This window comes from Nomascus leucogenys, chromosome 22a (genome assembly GCF_006542625.1).
Source record: "Nomascus leucogenys isolate Asia chromosome 22a, Asia_NLE_v1, whole genome shotgun sequence".
NCBI classification, from domain to species: domain Eukaryota; kingdom Metazoa; phylum Chordata; class Mammalia; order Primates; family Hylobatidae; genus Nomascus; species Nomascus leucogenys.
The window spans coordinates 115,206,230-115,213,936 of record NC_044402.1 but is presented as its reverse complement, the minus strand read 5'-3'; the positions used below and the strand labels follow the sequence as shown (position 1 = coordinate 115,213,936).

The following is a 7,707-nucleotide window of genomic DNA, read 5'->3' as shown; positions in this document are numbered from 1 at the left end:
AGTAAAGGGGGCTAAGTGGGCATTGTAGTTTTAGGCAAGTAAGTCTGTCTTTCTTTGTAAGGATTTTCTAAAACTGCCGTAATGGAAACATGAAGCAATAGCAGCATAAGGGACAAAACACTTAGAAGCACAAAAACATGTCTTATTTAATATACCTTTCCCAAATACGTCAGGTTAGCTTTTGGATGTTAAACCTGCCATAGTATTCCCAAGGCTTAGCTTAATCAATTTTGGGATATTCTCCTCCAAAAGGAGAAATCACATCTCTCCAGTTTCTCACAAAAGAGAAAGCATTTGCAGCATTATCCAGTCTAGTCTTTCCTATTTCTGGGCCCTACCTGGATTATAGGGAGGATGTAGGAGTCTCAATTTAACCAAAGAAATGGACTCAGTCCCCCTTCAACTTACATTACCTTCTCAGCAGACACTAGGAGAATCATAGTCATTTCTGCCTAGTAACTGAGATCTGACTAGGTGTCCATTTCATCCCTGCCTATAATACATAAACATCCAGTGGGGTGAGGAGTAGGAGGAGAGGGCAGCCTGGGTTACCCTGCAAGCTTGCTGGTGATAACCAAGGACTTTCTCTGGGGCAGAATGTGGTCACCAGTCACCAGGTTCTTTTTTGGTTCTGCACTTGGTAGCTGCTTACTCTTCATCTTGGCTTTGGCCATGTTGTAGTCTCCCGAGACAAAGTACCTTTTCCCTTTCCGTAATCTCTTCATGAGGAAGTTGGAGCCTCCGGGCTCTTGTCCTAGGCTTGGGTACTTGGACTTTAGCTTTCGCTCCTCAACTCTTTCAGAGAGAATACCTTCTTTATCCTGCATCTTCGTTTCTCCTTGCTGGTCTTCTCCACAGGGTTCTCTCTTTCTTGTTACTGGGATGTGGTGGGACTGAGTCTCTGGAGCGTAGGAGGGCCCATATAGTCAACCTGACTAGGGAAAGGGGAAGGGAAATGGGGACAACATATGCTGCTGCTTTGGCTCCTGTCACTAGGGTTGCTCAGTCAAAATAGCCATAAATTGTTTTTTCTGATTTATTTGTATTGCTTACCTGTGTTCTCCTGCATCTCATTTAGTTTCTTTAATATCATTATTTTGAATAATTTTTCAGGCATTGCATAGATTTTCTTCTCTTTGGGATCTTTTACTGGAGAAGTGTTGTTTTTTCATTGGAGGTGTCATGTTTCCTTGCTTTTATATATTTATCGTGTCGTGTTGATATCTATGCATTTAGTATGAGTTACTCCTTCAAATTTTATGGATTGGCTTTTGTAGAGAAAGACTTTTTTCGTGTATTTATAGCATTGGTTAGGTAGGATGTTTTGGCTTTGATTCTGAGTGGCTGCAGTAGTATAGTGTCTGTATAATTTTTTCCACTATAATCAGCATCTGTGAGTTCCTCAGTGGCTTAGCTTGCAGTAGTTAGCAGAGGCTATGGTGAGGTTTTGCACAAGACAGGGATGCCAGGAGGGCCAGTCCTTGGGTGTCAGTGGTAGCAGCAGTGAACTGGGTGTGCAGGTCTGTGGGCCCCTGAGTAGTGTATGTGAGTGCCAGCAATGGTGGGCCTAGGCAGCCCAGTTCTTGGGCCTCCAAGCAGCTTGCTTGGGTGCTGGCAGTAGTGGGCCAGGTAGGCCTTGTGTTCCTGGATGGCATGCATGGCATTGGTGGTGGTACATGAGCTCTGCTGAGCAGCATGCACAGGTGCCAGCAGTGGTGGTGGTAGGCTGGATGAGCTGGTCACTGAGCCCTAGGGAGGTTCATGTGGGTATTGGTAGTGTGGGTGGGGTGGTCTCATTTCTTATATCCCTGGACAGTGCATGTGTGCACTGGTGGCAGCAGCAGGGCAGCCCTACCCCCAGGCCCCCAGGAGCATGCACAGACAGCAATGGTAATGGAGTGGGACTGTCCTCAGGACCCCCAGTAGTGTGTGCAGGTACTGAAGGCCACAAGTGGGGCAGATTGATCCCTGGGCACCTGGATGACATGCTCATTCATGCCAGTACCCAGGCCCCTTGAAGACATGAGCAGTGGCCTTGCTGCTAGAAGAAGGGAGGTTGCTTACAGTGGTAGCAGCAGCCCTGGGCATGTAGCTCTCAGGCTCTGGGAGCTGTATGCTTTAGCTCCCCTTGTCCCAGTGGGAGCCTCCTTGTTGCATTTCACCTCCTGTTCTTTGGGGTCTAGGATATTGTGTGGCTAAACTGCTGGATAACGTGCTGTACTGCTGGGTACAGTTGGCATCCTAACACTGCAACCCTCTGAGAGATGTCAGTGGGGCTCCAGGGTTGTGGAGATGCAGGTAGAGCAAGATGTAGTCGGGTGGAAGGTGGGGTCTCAAAATGGTGCTGTGCTGCAGTTGCTTGGGTCTTCATAGTGTGTGGGACCCAGTGCAAAGTCCCTCACTGGAATCAAGCTCTTGCATGGACTCCAGGCAGCTGCCTATACTAGTCTTGGGGCCCATGAGGGCTGAGAGGCTCTCCCTTAGCTGGATTGCAGGAGTTTGCATGGGAATGTGGCTCACTGGGGATGTTTTGCTTACCTTTTCCCCTCAATGAGGAGTTCCTCCTGGCTCCAAGGCCAATACTGACTAGGCTGACCGCTTTGATTCTGTATCCTTCGGTGATTCAGAGGTTTCTTGTCATTTCCTTGCTGAATTCCTGTGTTCTGTCTTAGAAGGTCCATTCAACATGAGGCTATCTACTTGCTCTTTTGTCCTTCTTTGTGGAGGAGGTGAGTGCTGGGTACCTTTAGTCAGCCATTTCGAAGCTATCTAAATTGAAATGTTTTATAGATGCCATGCAGTCAGTGATATCTTTAATAAATGCCTGAAATTCTATTAAAATCATGGAATATGTTTGTTGTATACAAAGGTATAATGATTATGTAGTTCTGATAATAGTTCATATTGTTTATTATATTTTTATATGGTTTTAAGGTATGAGTAATTTCTAGATTACTCATACTCTTTTACTCAAGAAATTAATTTCTTGAAATAAATTATTTACATTCTTAAATAAGGAGATATTCTTAGATGAAATGTCTTTATTTCTAAGCCACATAATTTTTGTAACTTTAAGAATATAAAGATTAGTTTCTTGGTCTGTTTTTCCTAATTACATACTCTCAGTATAGAAGAATTATAAATTATAATTAAAATTTATCTTTACATTGAATTCTTAGTTATGCAGAGACTCCATATCACCTTTTAGAAGGGGAGATTTAAATCATATAGACTATTAAATTCACAAAGTAATCACATGAGGGGAATCTAAAAAATGTCTGTAGTCTAAAGTCTTGTTCTTTACAATGTAGTAAAAATATATGAAATACAAATTTGGCTCTGAACTTTAAACTTGCAGAACTCTACAAACAGTACAGGAAATATGTTTTGACAAATAGCCAGAAATCAAAGGTCAATTTAATATGCCTAACAAAATGAGAGATTACCAAAAGTGGTTTTCTTTTTTATTCCTTCCTTTTTTTTTATTGAAGGAAAACATTCTATCTGTAAATGTCATTCTCCTTAAAATGCTCAAAATAATTTCCAAAAGAATAAATCTCTTACTGAGATTTTTACACTGCTTATCAAAAAGTTTTCATTCTTTATACCTCACTTACTTTTGACATTATAAATGTGTATCTCTTGAAAAGCATCTTTTATTAAATAAATATTTACATGTGACTCAGTCTACTACTAGTCCATGCAGTATGGATTTAAAGTGAGAAGGCATCGTCTTGATTGATAAGGAGCAATTGGCATTTCCTAATGATTTAACAAGTTTAAGAATCATTATTGTAGAAAGACAACAAATATTTTCAGTCTAACGCCATATGAAAACAAATTGTATTTTATCACTGATTTAACATGGGAGGGTGTGTGTGTCAGTTTTGTGTGTGTGTCAGTTATATATTATTGTATAACCAATCTTAGTGGCCCCAAAAATGTGCCATATTTCATAAGGTTTGACAGGCTCATCTGGATTGTTTTACTCTGTTTACTCTTTGTCACGGCTGAGGCTGCAGACATCTGCAGATCTGACTGGGCTCCATCATCCAGTATAATTCATGCACATGACTGGCAGTTAGCATTGGCTTGTATTTTGTTTCTTCTTTGCATGGCCTCTCAACTTGGCTTAGACTTCCAAGTATATGGCAACTGGGTTCCAAAAGAAAGTATTTCAAGCAATGAAGGAAAACACTGCAAATCCTTTGAGACAGCATCAGAAGTTACATAGCATTTCTTGTACTGCATTCTGTTAATGGATACATATTACAGGGATAGCCAGGTTACTGAGAGGAGAAGTAGAATCCAGCCTCAATAGAAGGAGGAATCAAATAATTTTCAGCCATCTTCAAGCACCTACAGGGGGAAGAGTCTGCATGTTTGGTGAGAAATTGACATGGTACCCTATAAACTGTTTCAGACTCTGCCATTACTTAAATGATTACTTGTTTTTCTAAACATTGCTCCTTTTTGTACAGTGATTGAAAACAGAGTTCATTGTATGCATTGAACATTATAACTTTTTGATCTGGCACACAGCTTTTGAAAAATATATATAAGTAACATGGCTGCAGGATAATTACCATTGGTACATAAAAGTAGACGAAAAACTTAAAAGTTTACATTTAATTTATGGAAGCTCATTGAAAATTTCTAAGTGCAGTTTATAAATATAACTTGTTTACACTCATTGCTTGGTTAGACTCGAAATGACAGAAATTTTGATGATTGTTACACCACTCTTATAGCAGAGATTTCTAGGTATTGCCTCCTTTTCACTTTCTCCTCCTTCCTTAGTGTAGATTTATATATTTTTAGCTTAACTAAAGGATTACACTTCCAAGTGTCCATTACAGTTAGTTGTATGACTAAGTGCCGGTGATCAGTCATAAGAAGTGTTGGGTGAGCCCTTCTTGTCTTCTTTTATTTTACTGTTCAAAGTAGATAATACTGCTGAACAAGGATCACATCCAAATATGGAGTGGGAAGCTGAAAAGAGTCTGGTTTCCTGATGACATTGTGGAACACTTATGCCAGCCCTTGACTGCCAACCTCAGGGTTGCTTTTATGTGAGAAAAATAAACTTCTGCTTGTCTGGCTACTTTTATTTGGGATTTTTGTTGTTGCTGTTTTTATAAGGAGCCAAGCCGAATCCAAACTGATTGACCTGCTAAGCAAGTTCTCTATCCTGAACTTAAACTTCATGAAAATATCGTCAATTTTGAGCTATCTTTTCTATGGGTGATGTTTTAAACATGATTCTTGCCTTTTTTTTTTTTTCTTTTGTTTTTGGCCTGCCACTTACTTGGTGGCTTCAGTGAAAGAAATATTGTATGTGTGCACATGTACTCATTTACATGCAAGGAAAATTAAGGAATTGTTAAAGCTGACCTCAGATAATATTCTGGTTGTTGTTTTCCAAGTACTAATTGATCAAAAGCTACACCAAAATAAGTGAATTCTTTTATGTCTATTGTTTTGATTATCAGAGCACTATTGAGAATCTCAAGCAAGAAATGAGTAAGTCTAATTAAAATCAAGTAAAAAGTTAAATACTTTAACATTACTCTGACTAATATGTAATCAATGGTTGATACAAATAAAACTTTACAACATTTTATATAAATAGAAATATTTAAAAATGGCTCTGAAAATTTGTATACAAATCTTTATCAGGATATATGTTTGCATTTCTCTTGGGTATATCCCTAGGAGTAAAATTCTGGGTCATATAGTAACTCTATGTTTAATAATTTTAGAAACTACTAGACTGGTTTCCAAAGTGGTTGTACCATTTTACATTGCCAGCAGAAGAGTATGAGGATTCTGATTTCTCTACATCCTTGACAACACTTACTACTGAACTTTTTGATTCAGGACATCCTAATAGATGTGAAGTAGCATCTCATTGTGGGTTGTTTTGTTTTGTTTTGTTTGAGGCACAGTCTGCACTCACTGCAACCTCTACCTCCAAGGCTCAAGCAATTCTCATGCCTCAGCCTCCCAAGTAGTTAGGATTACAGGCATGCGCCACCACACCAAGCTAATTTTTGTACTTTTAGTAGAGACAGGGTTTCACTATATTGGCCAGACTGGTCTCGAACTCCTGGCCTCAAGCGATCCACCCACCTCGGCCTCCCAAAGTGCTGGGATTACAGGCATGAGCCACGGTATCCAGCCTCTCATTGAGGTTTTGATTTACATTTCCCTGATAACTAATAATGTCAAATATCTTTTCATGTGCCTATTGACCATTTGTTTATCTTCATGGGAGAGATAGGCCTATTCACCTCTTTGCCCATGATTTGATTGAGTAGTTTGCCTTTTTATTACTGAGTTGTAAGTGTTCTTTGTATATGCTAGATACAAGTGCCTTGTCAGATATACAATTTTCAAATATTTTCTCCCATGCTGTGAGTTGTATTTCTACTTTCTTGATGGTATTCTTTGAAACAATACCTGTTAAATTTTGATGTCTTATTTATTTATTTATTTATTTATTTATTTTTGCTTTTGCCACTTGTGCTTTTGGTGTCATATCTGAGAAACTGTTGCCAAATCTGAGGACATGAAGATTTACTCCTATATTACCTTCTAAAAGTTTTATGGTTTTAACCCTTATGATTAGATCTCTAATCTACTCTGAGTTAGCTTTTGCATACAGTTTCAGATAGGAATTCTGCTGAATTCTTTTGCACGTGGATATCTGGTTGTCCCAGCACTATTTGTCGAAAAGATGATTCCTTCCCCACTGGACAACCTTAGCATCCTTGTCAAAAATCAATTGACCATCAATGTAAAGGTTTATTGTTGGACTCTCAAATTCTATTCCTTAATTTATATGACTAGTTTTATGCCAGTATCACACTATCTTGATTACTGAAGTTTGTAGTAAGTTTTGAAATTGAGAGATGTTAATTTCCCAACTTTGTTCTTCTTTTATTAGATTGTTTTAGCAATTCTGTCTTTTGAATTTCTATATGAATTTTAGAACCAGCTTGTCCATTTTTGCCAAAAAAATAAGGCAGGTGGAGTTTTTTTGGGAATCACATTGAATCTGTAAATCAATTTGGGGAGTATTTCTGTCTTAACAATATTAAGTCTTCCAATTTATGAACATAGGATAGGTTTTTTATTTAGTTACTTTTTATTTTTTAATTTATTATTTACTATTTATTATTTATTTATTTATTTATTTATTTATTTATTTATTTATTTTTGAGACAGAGTCTTACTCTGTTGCCCAGGCTGGGGTGCAATGACATGATCGCGGCTCACTGCAACCTCCGCCTCCCAGGTTCAAGTGATTCTCTGGCCTCAGCCTCTCGAGTACCTGGGATTACAGGAACCCACCATCATGCCCGGCTAATTTCTGTATTTTTGTAGCAATGGGGTTTCACCATGTTGGCTAGGCTGGTCTTGAACACCTGAGCTCAAGTGATCTGCCCACCTCAGCCTCCCAAAGTGCTGGGATTACAGGGGTGAGCCACTGGGCCTGGTCTAGTTAGCTTTTAAATACTTGAATTTCAACGATGTTTTATAGCTTTTTCAGTGTATAAGTCTTACACATCTTTTGTTAAATTTATTCCTCAATATTTTTGATGCTACTGTAAATAGAATTGTTTTATTAACCTCATTTTCTAATCTTTTATTATTAATGTATAGAAATACAGTTGACTTTTGTGTACTGATCTTTTATCCTGC

General features: G+C 38.6%; 1 pseudogene; it reads right to left on the bottom strand.

Moving 5' to 3' along the window:
- Nucleotides 1-548: 548 nt before the first annotated feature.
- LOC115832298 lies at nucleotides 549-922 on the bottom strand (annotated as a pseudogene).
- Between the last annotated feature and the right edge of the window lie 6,785 nt (nucleotides 923-7,707).